The following is a 16,737-nucleotide window of genomic DNA, read 5'->3' on the forward strand; positions in this document are numbered from 1 at the left end:
ACCCCTCCCCCCCCCCCGCAGCCCCTGGGGACCGGGGCGGGGGGCGGCCGGGGAGGGGAGGGGGCGACACCCCGAGGGGGCGAGGGGCTGAGGGGAAGGGGCGAGTGAGGAGGGCGAGGGGCCGGGGGTCGCTGCGTGGGGGTGGGGGGGCGCGGGCCCGTGAAGGGGGTGCGCGGGGGGGGTGGGTGTGAAGCACGGACCCCCATCCCCCCCCACCCCATCGGGGCCAGGGGTGCGGGCGCCCCCGCGGGCGGCGGGGCCCGGGGACGGCGGGGGAGGGGAAGGCCCGGAGGGCCGCCGGGGAATTGGCCCTGAGGAAGAGCGGGCGGCCAGAAAACGGGGGTGGGGAGGGGGGAGAAGGGGGAAGCGGGGAGGGAAAGAGGGGGGAAGCGCGGGGGAAGTGCCCGCGGAGGGTGGGCAAGGCCGAGGGGGTGCCAGGGAGGAGCGAAGAGTGCATCCTGGGAGTTGCCCGATAGGCACAGCCACCCGAGCATGTCAGCAAAGCCAGATTACCGCTCCGGAGCCCTGGGAAGGGGGAGGGGAGCGGGGGAGGGGAGCCGGCGCCGAGGCTGGCGATGGGCCATCCGGGAGACAACTTGGGGGCCGCCGGGCCGGGCCGGGGGTCGCCAGCCCCGAGCCGGCGGGGAGAGGCTGCCAGGGAAGGGACGCGGAGGGGGCAGCTTTTCTGGTGATGGAGGGGCCGGGACGCCCGAGAGCAGCCCCAGCGCTGCGTGCTGCTGGGGGGAACCGGAGCTCCCGCAAGGGACCGGGTCCTGTCCCGGGGCGGCACGGCCCGGGGGTCTGCCCCGGCCCGGCCTCCCCGGGAGGGAAGGGCGAAATGCAGGCAGGGTGAGGCCACTGACGGAGGGGACCTGCTAAGCAGGAACAAAAAAAAAAAAAACCAACAAACCCTGGTTGCTTGCTGGAGAGTGCCAGATGGGTTGAATTCACGACAGGACTTAAGATGGAGGTGTTTTGTGGGGCTGATGCCAGAGGAGTCCTCGTACCCCTCTCTCTAGCTGCGCGGGGGTTATGTGCACAAAGATTGAAACCAGGCTCGTGTTCACCAGTTTGAAAACACCACTGTTACGTTTGCCTCGACCGCTTTCTTTTTCTGGCAACGTTTTATCTCTGTACTACTTCGGGGGGGGATTTAGTTTGTACGCAAGACGAGCTCTATTCAAAATAAAGTTATATCCTGTCTGTGGTCTGCCACCTTCTCCTCACCCCCAGCTATCTGCCGTGTTTCACAGAACATATCTAGAGGGCTTCTTAAAAATCTAATTCATTATTAATTTTCTATCTGTCTTCCACTTTTTTTCCTACCGTCTTTGTGCAAAGTGCGGTGAAAAGCTAGAGAGAGTTTCAGGGAGTAAATGCACGAGCGGTATACGCTGTGGCGGTTCCTGTAGGTAAATGAATATTGTCAGGTTTAAGTATTTAGAAGTAACTAACTTTACACATTTTGACTCTTCACTGCATTTTAGCAGCAAATTCCAAACAAAAAAAAAAGTGTAAGGGAAGAAAAAAAAAAAAGCTTTTCTTTTCACTTTAACTTGCGAAGGACCCTTAAATATCACTCCTAAACAGTTTAGAAATTGGTAGTACAAGTATTTATTGGAACTAGCTGAACACAAAGTGCTATCAAATGCCACGAAAATGATGTGAGATACTTAAGCATTTTTTCATGACTGTACCAAGCACAAAGTTTTAAGACAGAAAACATATATTTTTAGTGAGCAGTCTTCTTTTAAGCTGTAAATTGACCTTTTCTTCTAATCTTGGTCTCAGTGACACAGATTAAACTCTTGACAAAGTCTGGAAAAAAGTAATGACGCGTTTTACGTGAACCTGAGTACGCATACTGTTCAAACAGTGACTTGATCGTCCAGAGGGTAAAACAGAGGATGTTGTTGCACAAATACAGCTGAAATTATGTCTGCGTACCACTGGTCCCCAAATCCAACGGGCTACTATCTGAAGCAAGCCAAATGCCGCAGGCTATTTCATGTCTCCCGGCTGACTTCATTTTAAAACTCTAGATTTCCTGTTGCCGTGACCAATGGCAGAGGGTCTTGCAGGAAGAAACTTGTCTATGAGCAACGAGTTGATGACTACAAATAACAAAATTTTGTTTGAAAAAGTACACAAACGCACTAGCTTTGCTTGTGAAAGCTAGAAGAATGTGGAAGCTTTCATCCAGAGTTAATGATCCCGTTTCCATCATGACAGACTGAGGGCTTCAAGGACTGTATGTAAGAGGCAGAAGCGCTGAGCACTAACATCCTCGTTGGAGCAAAACCCAGAAGGCCGTTGCTAGATGTAGGTATTCCTGAACGTCTCTTCTCCTGAGAAGAGAGGAGGTCGGCTGCTTTCCACCCTTGCATCTTCAGCTTGAATTTAGGCAGTCTCTGGAAAATCTGGCGTGTGTGTTGTGCCAGTTTCCCAAAGGCAAGTTGGGAATTTAAGAGTGGAGACGTATTCGGTGGGTCACAGCCGCGTTTTTAGCAGCGCTCCCAGGAGAATGGGAGAGACAACCCTAAAATGTCTCCTAGCAGTAGTGAAATGGAATGAGGACTCGCAGCTTTTCTCACTGCTAAAGCCAGCATGAACCGGAGCAGTGAATTGCAAATTACAGGGGAATTTTAGTTTTAAAACTTTTGGACCGCTTGCATCCCTTGACATACACATTTCCGCCTGAGGAGCCGAGCAGCATCAATGGGCCGTCATCTGAAATACCTCTGTGGTGTTCCTGCGTAGAAAAAACTCTTCAGAAGATGTGTGAAAAACATTTGCCTATTCCATCTTGCCGGTCTGTCCTGCGTTCCTCGCAGAGTGCTGGGGTTCCATCTCCTCTACGTTTCTGGGCTGACTCACAGTGCCTAGTTTCACAATTTTGGTGTGCAACCAAAAATATCACTGGCTGCCGCAGCCAAAGAACAATGAGAGAAGACACACTGTAAGAATAGCCCTTGGCTGACTAACTGCCTTCTCTTTGCAGCAAGGTGGTGTGTGTGCTTTTGGAATCCTCACCAGCCTGGTTACCAGCCCAGCGCTGAACACTGCGGGTGACTGAGCTGCCGTACCGTGTAGCACAGGGAGGCTGGCTGCTGCACAGCATCTCCAGAGCCAGCGAACCTCTTTGGTCGGTTACATACAGAGGTGCCAGGAGTTACCTCTAGAACAGGATTATAGGTATTTTTCCCCAAGTGAAATAAGTCGCATCAGCCAACTCCATTGACCCATCGTAGTCACAGGAGAAAATACTGCCCTGGCCCTTCAGCAGAGGTGGAGGAGAAAGCTTAAAAGCCAGCACGGAGAGGGGATGAGAATTACTATTGTGTGACTGAATCCCCCCACCTTTTCACTTGAGACGTTACCTTTCATCCAATAGGTTTCTAGATTTGCAAAATAAGCAAATTAATGCTTGTAGTGAGGGATTCTCTGTGGAAAACACCATTTCCCTAGAAACGGGTCCATGGAGATGTTCGTGTCTTTATCACGGTTTTGTTTTACGAGTTCCTTAGTCAGCCGTGACATCAGTTCACCCTTCAGCTGCCGCACTTGGGACAGAGCTCTGCCTTGCTGCAAGTGAGCGACTGGGGTGTTAGCGACAAGCTGAAATACTGGAACAATACCTGCAGTGTTTGCTTTGGGTTGCCTGGCATGGTAAACCCGAGGCTTTACGCTCACGGAGCTGCCAGAGGTATTTTCAGGATTTTTCCATCCTTTTATTGTTGTTTTTGGGGCCCACAGCAGACCTCTCTTTGCCAGAAAACTTCATCTCCTAACCCACTGCCCACACTAATAGTCTCTTTTTAAGTTTGTTAAGTCGATGCAGCTGCACCCGCTTGCCCAGCTGACAAGACGTGATGTTGTGAGGAGGATGGCCGATATTTGGTGACACCATCAGGGCTTTGGGTCCACAGGACCCCAGTCAAGCAGCTTCGCAGGCAGGGAACGCAGACTTGGGCATCGTGACTGCCAGCGTAAAACCAAGTGGGTTTTTCCCTAGCTGTTAGATTTCACCATTTTTTTTCAACGTACATGCAATACAATTGCTGATAAATTACAAAGCATTGTATTTTTAATTTATAGATAGGTATCTCCAAAGTACATCTGAGCCCAAACACTGTTGCCTTGGTTCCTATGTGCAGACCAGTTAAACCATCCCTCAACAATTGATTTATATAACTGAAATAGCTAGGGAAGTGAGAAATTTCCTTCCTCTTCGGATACAATGCCAAGGATGTCAAATCTCCAGAGAGCCCGATGATAAGAATTGGGCTGTCCCTTTTTGCAGTTATTAACCAAGTATCTGGTTATTCGTCAGAGCGCTGGGAATGCGGTTCTGTGGCAGCCTCTGCCCTCCCTCCTGGCCTCACGTGCCTCTGCACCCGCCTGCACACCGGCCTCCTCTCCAAAGGACAACAAAGGTGCTCCAGCTTTTGGTGACATAGAGGTCTTTTTTTTTTTTTTTTTTGTCCTGAGAGCCATCTCTTGGCAGTGCACTGGGAGCGGGTGTAACCAGCAGCAGTTTCTGGTGGCTGCCAGGGATCTCCCCCACTGCCTTTTCTCAGTAGAAGTCTTTGGATTCATTGTCCGGGGCAGATTCCGGATTGGAAACCAGTTTACCAAAGTCTGCCCGTTGGCACGACTAAGCGTTCTTCTCTTCTTCCTGAGCCGATTCTTGTTCACTGGGGGAAACTCCATATGCAATTTGTGAAGTACTGTTAGAATACATGATTATTTTGGAAGAAGACAACCCCTAATCTTGGTCTTCCAGTAAAAGCTCTGTGTTATTTCTGTGCAGGCGCTCTCAGCGACTAACACAAAGGTGGGCGCTGAGATTTCCAGTTTGGGACTGCGGTGAACTCTAAGCAAGAAGTAGGAGTTGCTGTATGAATACCTTTCCCTTGGCATCTGCCTGAAAAAAATCAGACCAGTAATGACCGATCCTCTCAGTCCTAAATTTAGCAATTAATATAATTTGTAAGCCTTGCTTTTCAGCAGGAAGGCAGGTTACAGGCCTGACCCAGTGTATGGTGCTGGGGAAGAGAGGCGACTCCATGGAACTGAGGTTAGCGTGAGCAGGGGGCTAGGGGAGAAGACTGGCCTTTTCCACGTGCTGATCATAAACATCCTACTACCAGGAGGAACAATGGTAGCAAGTGCTTAGAGTAATCCTGGAATAAGACTCCCATCATCCTGGTGAAAATGCAGAGGTTTTCAGCGCACAGCGTCCTCCAGTGCCAGCCTGCCTGCGACCAGGAGAACCTGGCTGTGCTCTCTCGGGCCTCGGGTGTTACATCAGCGTGCCCACGGTTGTTTGTCATTTTACGGCGAGGCTCTGTCGGCATCTTACAAATACCCCGTCAGCTCCCTGAGGGTGACAGGTAACAAAGGACCCCGGGTATTCATCTCCTGAAAATAACAGCAGGAGCCGGGGCAAAGTGAGGTCCTGCGGAGCTGTCAAACTTGAACTCACGCGGGAAAGTGTAACAGAAAGTTGTTTGAGAGGTGCGGATAACTCGCTTGGGCTTGACATGATAAAAATGCTAATACATTGAGTTACAGTCGAGGAGGTGGTTTTGTGGCAGAATGGCACTGGTGTCTCCGGGCGCAGTGCAAGTTCCAACGCGGTGCTGGTCCCTGGTGGATGCCTTGAGAAACCGGCAACAAGCGGCCCCCCTTCCGCAGCTCTAAGGAAAACGCTCGGTTTTAGCGAAGGGACAGTATTCTGCACGTTTCGCTCAAAGTTCCTACTTTTTGCCCCGTATGTACCTTTTATTGCAGTCACTTTTAAACCTGGATTTTACTAAGTTAATTTCGTCTCTGTTGCAAGATTTCTCTGTTTGACCGCGGTTCTCTGCCTGGCTCCCTCCAAGGCTCCTGCAGATTCAGCGTGCTCAGGTCAATCCCTGTCTGCAATTTAACCTCTCCTAACGACCGCCCTGCTCGGTTCCGTTGTCTGTAGCCAACCAGTAGTCCTGCTGTTGGGGATAAGAAGGGCTTCTTTACTTTCAGTTTAAAAAAAAAAAAAAAGTTAAAACTGAAGCTAATTCAGTTAAAAGATGCTTTTACACACAGCCAGCCTCAGTGTTCGTACACAGTACGGGTTTCAGCAGCGGGGAGAGCATGAATCATTTGCCTGTCTGCATGTTTAAAGAAATCTAAAGTGACCTGACATTGTTGTGGAGGATCTTGTGCCTGTTTTCATCAAAACTATATCCCTGGAAAAAGAAGGTCTTGTATAGGCAGAACTTAAAAGTAATACAGAATACGTTCTGTCAGCTCGTTATATCTCAGTTACCCCATCCTGAAGGATCTTTGGCCAAAGCTCGTCTGTTAAACCACAGAGAGCTGTCGATGTCATGGCATCCGTACAGACAGATATCTGATTGTGCGAGCCTTAATCTCCGTGAGGAATCTGGTCTGATGCTGGATCGAGAGAATAAACTACTGGGAATTGCTCAAATAGACCTGTGGAATTTAGGTGGAGTTCTTCAGGCTGGAACGGCAAACCTGTTCACCTTGTGAAAGACATTCCCTACGCGCTCGGAAGCCCTTAGTTCGCAGGGTCTGAACTGTAAAACAAATCCTTCCTGAATCAGGCTCTTCTGCGTCCAGTTTGCCAACTGGTAAACACTGACTGGGGGGGTTGTTCAAATCTGATTAATAACGATGTATCATTAACAATGACAACCCGGAGTCAGGAACAACCACCGCCTGCAATTTCCAAAACACTTTGGCGGCTACTTGAAAATACCGCTGAACCTTTTCAGTGCGATATCCTGAAAATTCACAGCTCAGCTGAGCGGCGCAATCCGGCTTTCAGAATCCAGATCTGTGGTACGGCTCCTGCAAACAGCACCGCAGCCCTGTGCGGGGACATCTCGGGTGTGTCTCAGGAGAGAACGAAGTTGTCATCGTGGCATCGACAGTGCTGCATGACTTCCAGATCTGCTGCTTCATCAGCTCGAGAAAGGAACCGCTTCAGCCCACAGCCTGACTGGTCCCCTCAAGGACAAAAGCTGGGGGCTTTTAAAGAAAATGGGGAGCTTTTGGTCTGTTCTCTTCCACAACTGGAAAAAAATGAGCAGTTATTGAGGCCATATTTACATTTTCCCCATCACCTGTAATTTGGAGGGCAACAGAGACCATCCTGCTCCCCATGCTGGAGGAAACGCCGGACACGTTTTAATTCTAGGAGCGCTTCCTGGTCACAGTGCATCCTGCTTTCATTGCTTCAGGTTTCTGAGTATATGGACGTGGATACTAGTGTGAATTAGTGATTTAAGTAATTTTTAATCAGGAGTCAACAAAAAAAAAAAAGATACACAACTGGAGGTGTTCACTATTGCACTCGGGAAGCCATTCATTCTTAAAATCGCAGAGTTTGATGGCACAGTGGTCCTGTGGCACTCGGAGTGCCCCCACCCTGAAGCGCTTACCGCTTAGGGGAGGCAAAATGGAATGTATGTGTAAGATGGGAGGAAATTCAGATAGTTTTAAAATACTGTGATTGCACGTGCGGACTGCGGCGCGACCCTGAGCTTCCATTGAAAAAGGACAGTGTTAAGTGAGCAGCAGTCCCGCAGACGTGGAACAAGCCGCTGCCGGCTGGCGGGCTTCTCCCCACGCTGGAGAAGAGACTCGGGAACTGAGCCTTACCTCTTGCACAAAGTGATAAAACCAGTGAGGTTCCTGAGGGCTCCTGGTTGGCTTCGGGTATGAAACAGTGAAAAATAGGCTGGCAAGGTCCAGACGAGGAAGATTCTCGGGAATATTCAGGGATGGACACCATCAGCAGAAGGATGACCAGTAGACAGCGAGAGGTGCTTGTTCACAGCCGTTCCCTCCAGTGGGGCTCCGCGGGCCTGACTTGCTGTTTGCCAGCAAAACACTCGTGTCCAAACGGACGCGATCGGAGATGGTCCTTGGTGGACCAGTTCTCAGGAGGCTGAGAAGTTCTTTGGCAGGTCTTTAAACGAAAGCAGTGCTGGGTGAACTTTGTTTTCTCCCACTTCCGAGCAAAATCGATAGTCCGTGAAGCGCTTGTTGGATCGGAGCACAGCTGCTAACACATCCTCTCCCAGCCACAGCAGTGCTCATCAGAGACAGGCTCAGAGAACGCTGCCGTGAAGGCACCGTCTTGGGACAGCAGGATTTGCAGTGCGCCGCTTTCCCCATTTTCTCAACAGCTTACTGATCTTTAATTTCTTTTGGTTCCAGAAAGATTAATTTTCATGTCTATTTAGGGTCATTCACCTCCCTGCTTAGATCACGGAATTGTGGCTGTTTCCAATCTTGCACCCTGCTTTGCTGCAGGAAACCTTTTGCGTTTAGGCGTTACTCCACTGGGTGGGAGACAGGCGTGTGGGGACCACCTGGTGGTCCCGACTACGCAGTGACCCTGCAGTGTCCCAGGTCCTTCTTGTCCAAAAGCACCGCTTCACTGCCTTGTCCTGCTCCCGAACTACTGACCAGAAATTCCGTCTCCAGCAGCTGGTGGGAGCTGCAACTTGTGCTTCCATGAATACAGTTTCACCAGAAAATAAGTAAAGGACCGTCTCTTGGTCTCAAGTCTATGGAATTCCTCTCATTCTTGGCATAAGGCATCTTAAATTTGTATTCTGAAGATTTTGAGCACTGTTGCAGCATGCTTACAGTTTTATCCTTTTTTTTCGTTTATCTATTGAAGGATGTGGTCTGTTAATCGCCAGCAATGTAAAAGAGAAAGAAAACCGACCCATCCTTTACAAGGTGCTGGGGTTTGCTTTTTTAAAAAAGAATTTTAAAAAGGATTGCAGGCTGTCTTGTCCCAGTGTCAGACTGCAGGCCAGCACGGACCCAGCAGCAGCCCCTGGTTCATCTCCCGAACGCTGGAGATGAGGTGAGCAGCACGGACCCGAGGTGCCTGTGCTGCGGCTGCTGTGGCCCTCCAGACCGTCAGGCGACTGCGGAGCTGTGCCCTCTGCCTTTGCTAGCGCACGTGTTGGCTGCTGAGCCGGAGAACCCGTTTAGCCTGTTCAGTACGGCAATATTAGCGTGTTCCCGTGTGTCTCGCAGCTGCTGGTGGCTGTCGAAGACGACCAAGTCGAACAGATCTGGCTTGAGCTCTTCGTGTTCTTCTTTGACCTACATTCTGGTGTGCACTGAGTGAAGGCTTAATCTCAGTCTTCATTCTTCCTTTAGGGATGCTTGTGAGTTTTCCCTGAATTTTCCGTTTTTTTTTCTCACATCCCAATCCCAAATTCTGCTCTTGTTGCCATCGAATTAGCTTCCTAATGTATGCTATATTGGGAGGTGGTTTTATGAAGGGCGTAGATAGCGTAGGATTAAAATACTCAGGAAGAACGAAGTATTCGGTCCATATTATCTATGGACTTTGCATTTGGAATGTGGGAAATACCTTTGGAAGAATAACTTAATAGTTGGACTCTGTGGCTCGGGCAAAATTTTGCTTCTGTGATGAGATGTGTGGCTTCACACTAGAACCGAGGCTACATACCATCAGTTTTGGTTATCAGAGCAAATATTTATGCAGTTTTCTGGGTTTATGCCACATTCTTAAATGAAAATCATGTGCAAGTAAGTACTCCAGGCAATTTGCTGGGTTGGATCTTTGTAGTACATCTTTATAAAAATTGAACAGACTGATAGAAACGAAAGAAGCGCGTGACTGCTGTGGCTGGGCTGGCAGGGCCAGCGTCCCTCTGGAGCCACCCACGCGTGGCCATTCGGGCTGCAGGGCAGCGGGGAGCGTCATTAGCGCTGCGCAGCTGATGCCCTGCTCTGAGCAGTGTCACCCCGGTGACACACCCAGGACGTGCCAGCTCCAGCTGAACTCCTGCTCTCCTTCTCCCGTCTGACCGCACGCGCGGGGCTTTACTGGAGGCCCAGGTGAGAAGCGGCGGGGTAATCCTGTTCCAGTGTTGCTTTTCTGCACGGTCGGATTCGTGACGAGGCAGGGGTTTGCAGAAGTGTGGCTGTTTGCTTACATAAATGGCTTCTCTCATTTTGAACAATTGGATTTTAATTTAAAAGGTAGTGTTTAATTTAGATTAAAATCCCATCATGTTAATAACAGAATGTTGCCTGCTCTAGTGAAAGGGTGATGTGGTGATGCCCAGCGCCCAGGTGTTGGGCTGGAAGGTGCAGAGCCTGCAGAAGGAGGACATTCAGACTAGAGGCGCGCTGGCCCTCGGCTGTGAAGATTTTAGGTGCTGTTTTAAACAGGGGAGGGGACTGCTGTAATCGTGTTTTCGCAATACTCTCTCCTGGCAAATACTCCCTACCTGGCAGAGATGTGTGTGTATTAAAACAGGGACAAGATACTGTTCATTAGTTACTGTCCCAGGTGTCTGGTTTGCTTGGTGTGGACCAAAGTAGTGTCAGCTTTATTTTTTTCTGGACACAAGATTAACATACCTACAGAATTCCTCCCCAAATCCCAACTCTTTCAAAGTCTGGCAGATACAGGTAGATTAATCTAATTAGCTTTTTTCCTTAATTTGTTGCAGTTTCATAGAACTTTCCTCCTGAAAGCAGCTTAGGACTAGTTTCACTTCAGCAGTTCACATAAACCTGTTGCAAACAAGTTACCTCACGGTACGTACTTATTTCTAGGAATACACAAGTCCGTGGTTCTCTGTGTTTCTCTTGCCGATACAGCCCCCCACCTGCCACGCTTGGTTGTGATTGAAATAACCTCAGCTTGCGTCTCCGTGAAGCAATTACAACACTGACGGGCCTTCCAGGTGACTGGATCATCAACAGTCCCTCTTGATGCTATGCCCGTGCTGTCTCCAGCTACATCTCGTAGCTAAAATCCTAACTTTGCCCCCAGGGAGAAGGTAGTCTTTATTAAAAACTAAAACTAAAAAAAAATCAGTAGCTGGTCTTAAACCACACTGAAGTATTTACTAAATAATCACTTAGTTTGGTATTTTCAGTAAGCTGGTGATAGAAACACATAAAAAAAGCATTCTCTTCAGGCTGTGGTGGCATCTCTGTGCGTTTGAAGGACTGCAGATGGGTGGTTTGGATTTCTAGGCTTACCGTTACCTGCGCTTAACAGCTGACACTGAACTTCCCCTGGTAGTGGTCTTGTGAAAAGGGACCGGAGGGAGGTTTGCTGCCTGGCCCCACTGCCAGGGGCCAGTGGGAAGGCGGAGAGGAGCAAGCTGTTGTGGTGAGGTGGCCTTCCCTTCCCGTGCCGGCTCTCCCTCTGCGTTTCTTTGAGAGCGCGCCTACACTCTTTTGACAAGGGAGTGTCCGTCATTTTTAATGTAAAAAAAAAAATATTTGGCAAGACTCTGGGCGATGCGGTGACCGGGAGGCAAAGTAATGGTGCAGATGAGCGAGCCGTCACTGTTGGAAATCCCTTGCGCTTGAATGGGGGGTTTGATCAGGGGATGTCACCCTCAAAGGGGCAGAAGAGGGTCCCCCTCTTTTCACAGGAGGTATAAATTAACTTTCAGCCTCAGAATTAAGTCATCAAAATCTGAAAAAGAACCACCCCACCATTGCTAATTGTTCTGCTTCTTAAGCTCTTTCAGTAAGCGTCACACTTTGAAACGCGCTGGCGGGGAGCATTCGGACCCTGGGTCCGGCAGAATGGTGCTTTTGGGGGAGCTTTCTTCCGTACCTCCTGGTCACATCCCTCCCGTTTTTAACTCCACGCTTCAGCTAGGTTTTAGAAAACGTGTCAGAAACAGGACTGCAGAACCAGAAGCTGCTTCCTCTGAGGGAGGGGGGAGAACCCTGAAGTATGGGGTATAGCCCTACTGAGAGCTGTTCACCTGAGACTGACCTCCTGGGCTTAGCCACCGTGGTGTAGGGGCTAGTGACTCGGGGGCCAATGGGCAGAGCCAAAAATGAACCCATCTCCAGAAATGTGGAGACCTGGCGATCTTGGGGCTCGTTGGCATTGGTCTGGTACAGAGCCATAGCATGGTTTGGGCTGGGAGGGCCCCTTAGAGGTCATCCAGCCGGCCCCCTGCCAGGAGCAGGGCCAAGGAAAGCTAGAATGTGGATCTTTTGGTCACTCGGAAGCGTTATTCACACACCGCCGCCCTTAGCAGAGCGGCACAGCCCGGTGGGAGCGCAGAGCAGCCCGAAATACCGGGGAGAACAGAGCGTTCGGTGAGCTGCCCGTGCCGCAGGGCGGGGGGACGGGAGCTCGTTGGGAAAACTGCACCGGAGATCTGCGGCGGGGCCGGTGAGGAACAGAAACAGCTCGGTTCGCCGAGTCTAAAATAATTTACCCGCCGGGCTTGAGACCAGGTAAACAGGGCTGCGGAGAGCCCTTCCTCGGGGGGAGCGGCGCCCCCGGGCTGCGGGCCGGCTCTGCGGGGCCGCGCTCCCCCCGCGGCTCTCGGCGGGTAAAGAGGCTTCCAGGCCGCTGCCGGCCCGCGGCGAGCTGCGGGCAGCGGCCCCCCCGGCTGCCCTGGGGCACAGCTACTGCTGGCGCCGGCTGCTTAAAGCGCTGCTCGGGCTGGGCGCTCGGCCGCCTCTGCCGGACTCTGCTGTCCCCGAGACAGATGCCAGCGGCGGCCGGGCCCGTCCCGCCCGCCGCACGGCCTCCGAGCGCCGCCCGGGCCGCGCCATCTGCCCCGCGCTCGCCGCCGCGGCTCCGCTCTTCGCCCGCTGCCCTTCGGCGGGGCGGCAGCGGCGCGCGGCTCTCCCTTTCCTTCGTCGGCGTCTGCGGACGCTCAGGAAGGAAAAAGATAAGCGGCCCCGAGAGCAATCCGTGTCAGCGGGGGTCCTGCCGTCCCGCCGGACCGCGGCGGCGCGCCGGGAACAATACCCGCCCGGCGCGGGGCGCGGAGGCCGCCGCTGCTCCCGCTCCCGCCGCTCCACGTGGCCCCGGGACCCGCGCACCCCGCGGCGGCGCCCCCCGCCCGACACCGCAGCCAATCCCCACCCGCCTGCCATGTGCCGGCGACCCCTCCGGCCAATGGTGCCCCGGGTCACAGACCTGCTCCACCATTGCCCGGAAGCGGCGCCGGGCTCCTGCTCCTGGCTCTGCCGCCGCCGCCGCGGCGCAGGACGGGCCGCCCTGTGCTTCGGGGGCCGCCGCGCGCATGCTCCGCCGAGTGACGCCGCGACTCCATGTGTGAGAAGCGCATTATTTGGCACGGGGAGCCGCGGCGGAGAGGATTAGCCGGGGATCCCCGGCGGCGCGGAAAAAAAAAAGGGCGGGGGGCGGCGGCGGCGGAGAGGCGCGGGGGAAGCTGAATCGGCAGCCGGGAAGCGGGACCGGCGGCGCCCCGATGCGCGTGGACCGGCGGGGAGGTGCCGCGGCGTGTGAGTTCCCAGATTAAAAGTTCTCGTTGGGTTTATTGTCTGGGGGGAGGGAGAGGCGGCCGGCTGCGGGGACGCGTGTGCGCTCGCGGGGCAGCTCCGAGGGATCCCGGCCGTGCGGGGGCGGCGGGCAGCGCTCGCTAACCCGGGAAAAGTGCAAAGTCCGGCTCTCCGGCCGCCGGGCGGACCGGCTGGTTAACGCCCGCCGGGGGCGGGGGGCGTGCTGCTGCCCCTACCCGCGGCGCGGAGCGGGGGTAAAGGAAAAGTTCGGGGGCTCGGCGCGACCCCCAGCCCGGGGCCGAGCGCCCCGGCTCGCCGCCGGCTTTTGTTGGGCGCTGGGACGGCAGCCTGCGAGGCGTTTGTTTCGGAAAGTTGTTACGGGCTTTCCGCCGTGCCTGCTTCCTCTTCCTCCGCCGCCGCCGCCCGGGCCGGCTCGGGGCGAGGGCGCGGGGCCGGCAGCGCCGCGGCCCCCGCCGCCCCCCGCGCACAGCGGCGCCGCCGAGCGGAGGCGGCCGGGCCCGGCCCCGCGGGGTGGGGGGGGGGGGGGGGGGGGAGCGGCCGCCCCGGGCAGCCCCCGCTGTGGCACTGGCCCGGCTGGCGGCCAGGCTGCGGCCCGTGTCACAATAAGAGTCCCCGCCCGGCCGCCCGCCCTTCCCGCGGCTCAAGGTGCACCGGGCTGCGACCCCCTGCGCGCGGCGAGGCCGCCGCCCCCCCACCCCCCGCCTCGCGGGCGCCGTGTCGGTAACGGGGCTGCGGGGGAAGGGCTCGCTGGCCGCTCTGCCCCGGCCTCGCCGTTACCTGCGGGAGGGGCCGGCGGGATTTGGCCCCGGCCAGGACCGTCCTCTGGGAGCAGCGCTGCCCCGCGCTCCCGGGAAGCGGGGCGCCCAGGAATTGCCGCTGAGGTCCGCGGAGGAGTGGGGGCTCGGTGACGGACGGCTGCCGGGCACCGCTTACGGCTCTTGAACGACAAAGCTGGGGAAGCCCGTGAGTTGGGGTGTGTGTGCTTCTCTAGAGCATCTGTGTACTTTTTTTAAAGAAAAGTGTGTCTTGGGCTTTACTTCCACTTGACTTTTTTTCTGGCTCCCCAGAGCTCTTCCATCTTTGTGCTTTGTCCAGTCAAGCTCCCTTCCCCAGGACAGAGGCTCCCGAGGGACACAGCAGTGACTTACTGCGCAGGCATGGCCCTCATCCTCGTTCCAGCTTCTTTTGCAGGTGTTGGACTTTCATGTTTCTCGCTCGCCTGGCTGCGAGCGCAGCTGGAAGCAGAGCTGCTTGTAGAGACGGTTACACAGGAAGTGAAACCAAGGGGCCTTTGGGAATAAGAGACGTGCCAGGAGGCTGGAGGCTGCTGAGCATCCGCCGGAGCGGAGAACGAAACCCCGCTTGCTCCCAAACTGTTGGCCAGCATCTCGAGTGGATGGAGACGTGGGCAGGAAGAAGCAGGAGCGTAAGAGAGGTGCTGTTAGCAGAGAGGATGAGGTGGTAGGGGACCAGAGGCAGGAGACGGCACAAAAAAGTAGGGAATAAAGGAGTGTGGCACGTGGAAAGCTTTTTGTGTAAGTGAACTGCGCAGTGGTCTCCCGGGCCTTGTGCTGCCGCGCGCTCCGCGGGCCCGGCTCTGGTGACGGTCCCACCACGTCTTGGGATGGTGCCTGCGGGGGTGTGACGGTGATAGCGCGCTGATGCCTGCTGGCACGCGGGGAGGCCGATGGCCCCCAGGGACCGTACCGCACCTGAGGGGGAGAGCTGGCTGCCAGCGGGGACGTGACTCCTGAGTGCCACCTCACAGCCATGACGTGTACGGAGCGGCCTATTCCTGTACATCACGCTCCGTCACTCGCTGCTGGAGCCTTCGGTAGGTCTGGATTGTCAAGCTCTGGACAAAAAAAGGGGGTGTGATAACCTGGCGGCAGCGAGGCTCTGCGGTTACCTATCTCAGATAGGATCACTAAATACACTGGTTTCGGGATTGGGAACTGTTCAGTTTGTTTTTTCTCCCTCTGACTGTCTGGTTTTGAAAATGAGGAGGGCTGTGCAGCTGCAAAAGCCCGCCCCTCTACGCGTTGTCTGTGGGCAGGCGGCAGGACGATGCCCTTCCAACTTCCACGTGGAAAAAGAGCGAGCATCTTGCTGGTTAGCGTGCTCGGGTTGAACTTTGCGTGAGCACGAAAGGGATGGAGTTCGGTGCTGGAAGGAAAAGCCACCTCGCTGAGCGTCACCGGAGGAGACCGAGCGGTGCCTGCGGTCACTCGGTATCCAGCAGCGGAGTGCGATGGAGGCAGCCCAGCGCATTTCCCTTTCCTCGGGTGGAAGCGCAGAGGGGTGGCTGATGCTGACAGTGTTGCGGAGCCGGGAGGTTACATCAGCGGGTGATGATGCAATGCTGTTGACATATGATGCAGTGCCAGTATGCTAATGCTGTAACTTAATATAGCTGCGTTACGGCTTTTCTGTGGTAATTACAGGCCAGCAGTCGTATGTGGAGCTCTTTAAAACCATTGGTTCAGGCTCGGACGGCACTGGTGTGCTGTGTGATGTTTGGGAAGCTTTTGATGAAGGGTCTGAACCGCGTTTCCGGCCGGACAGCAGCACGCGTGCGTAGGTATGCGTCGGCCCTTTTAGGGACCTCTCTGCGCAGCCCGAGTTTGATCTGGAATTATCCCTTTGCTGTTGAAGGAGCTGTGGCTCTGGAAGGGACTCCGGGCTTACTGTCTTATGGTCTTACGCTGCTATTTCTGGGAGTGCTCTTCATTAGTCCTGCCCCGCCACGCGGGCTGTGAGCATTCTCACTTTCCTACTGTGTCGCGCCCGCTGTGGCACTTCAGGGAGGGAAGAAGAAGGAATGATGCTTGGGATCAAGGAAGTCTTCTGACGTCTTGCGGATAGAGCTGGAGGTATTTTAAAAATTAACCCTGAAACGCACCCCGATCTGATGAGGCCACGTGTGAGCCCGGCTTGCGTTTGCGGTGGTACTGCTTGGAACGGTGTCCGTGTTGCGGAGTCCCCGGCCAGTCGCCAGCCAACCGAAAGCCGCGGTGCCTGGTGCAAGAAATGGGGAAGGACGGGACTTGCATGGTGCCGCGGTGGTCGGCAGAGCTCAGGTTCTCTGCTTCGATGGAGCACTCGCTGTATGCGTAACTTCTGAGTGGAAAATGCTGTTTTGCTGACTCCATGTAGACTGTTTTCATTGCGCGTGTTTTGAACCACAAACTTCTAGATGCGGGATCTGGATGTTGCTCGCTGACAGTAGGTATGAAGTGTACTTGCACAGTTAAAAATTCAAATCGGTGGGCATCAGAACATGTTTTTTTTTTTTTTATGCTGTGCGCCTATGAACTGTGAGCTGTTCCCCAGGCTTATGCTACCTTTAACCCTGGGGTTCCTCGCTGCCGTTCTCTGAGGGGAGCAGTGGTGTGCTGGTTTTCC

The 16,737-nt window shown here is 54.2% G+C and overlaps 1 protein-coding gene across 7 annotated transcripts in view; it reads left to right on the top strand.

Moving 5' to 3' along the window:
* Positions 1 to 16,737, top strand: part of GATAD2A (GATA zinc finger domain containing 2A) — a 60,462-nt gene that overhangs the window by 368 nt on the left and 43,357 nt on the right. For 2 of the 7 annotated variants that reach the window (XM_086767156.1, XM_086767162.1), the window contains exon 1: positions 13,202 to 13,314. The exons of 3 other annotated variants lie outside the window; for them this stretch is intronic. The gene's annotated coding sequence lies outside the window, so the exon portion shown is untranslated. Of the gene's footprint in view, positions 1 to 13,077; positions 13,124 to 13,201; positions 13,315 to 14,395; positions 14,768 to 16,737 lie in introns of those variants that run through there. 2 more of the 7 variants (XM_086767159.1, XM_086767158.1) reach the window with 2 other exon arrangements.

Source organism: Chlamydotis macqueenii, chromosome 26 (genome assembly GCF_036417535.1).
Source record: "Chlamydotis macqueenii isolate bChlMac1 chromosome 26, bChlMac1.mat, whole genome shotgun sequence".
Lineage (NCBI taxonomy): Eukaryota > Metazoa > Chordata > Aves > Otidiformes > Otididae > Chlamydotis > Chlamydotis macqueenii.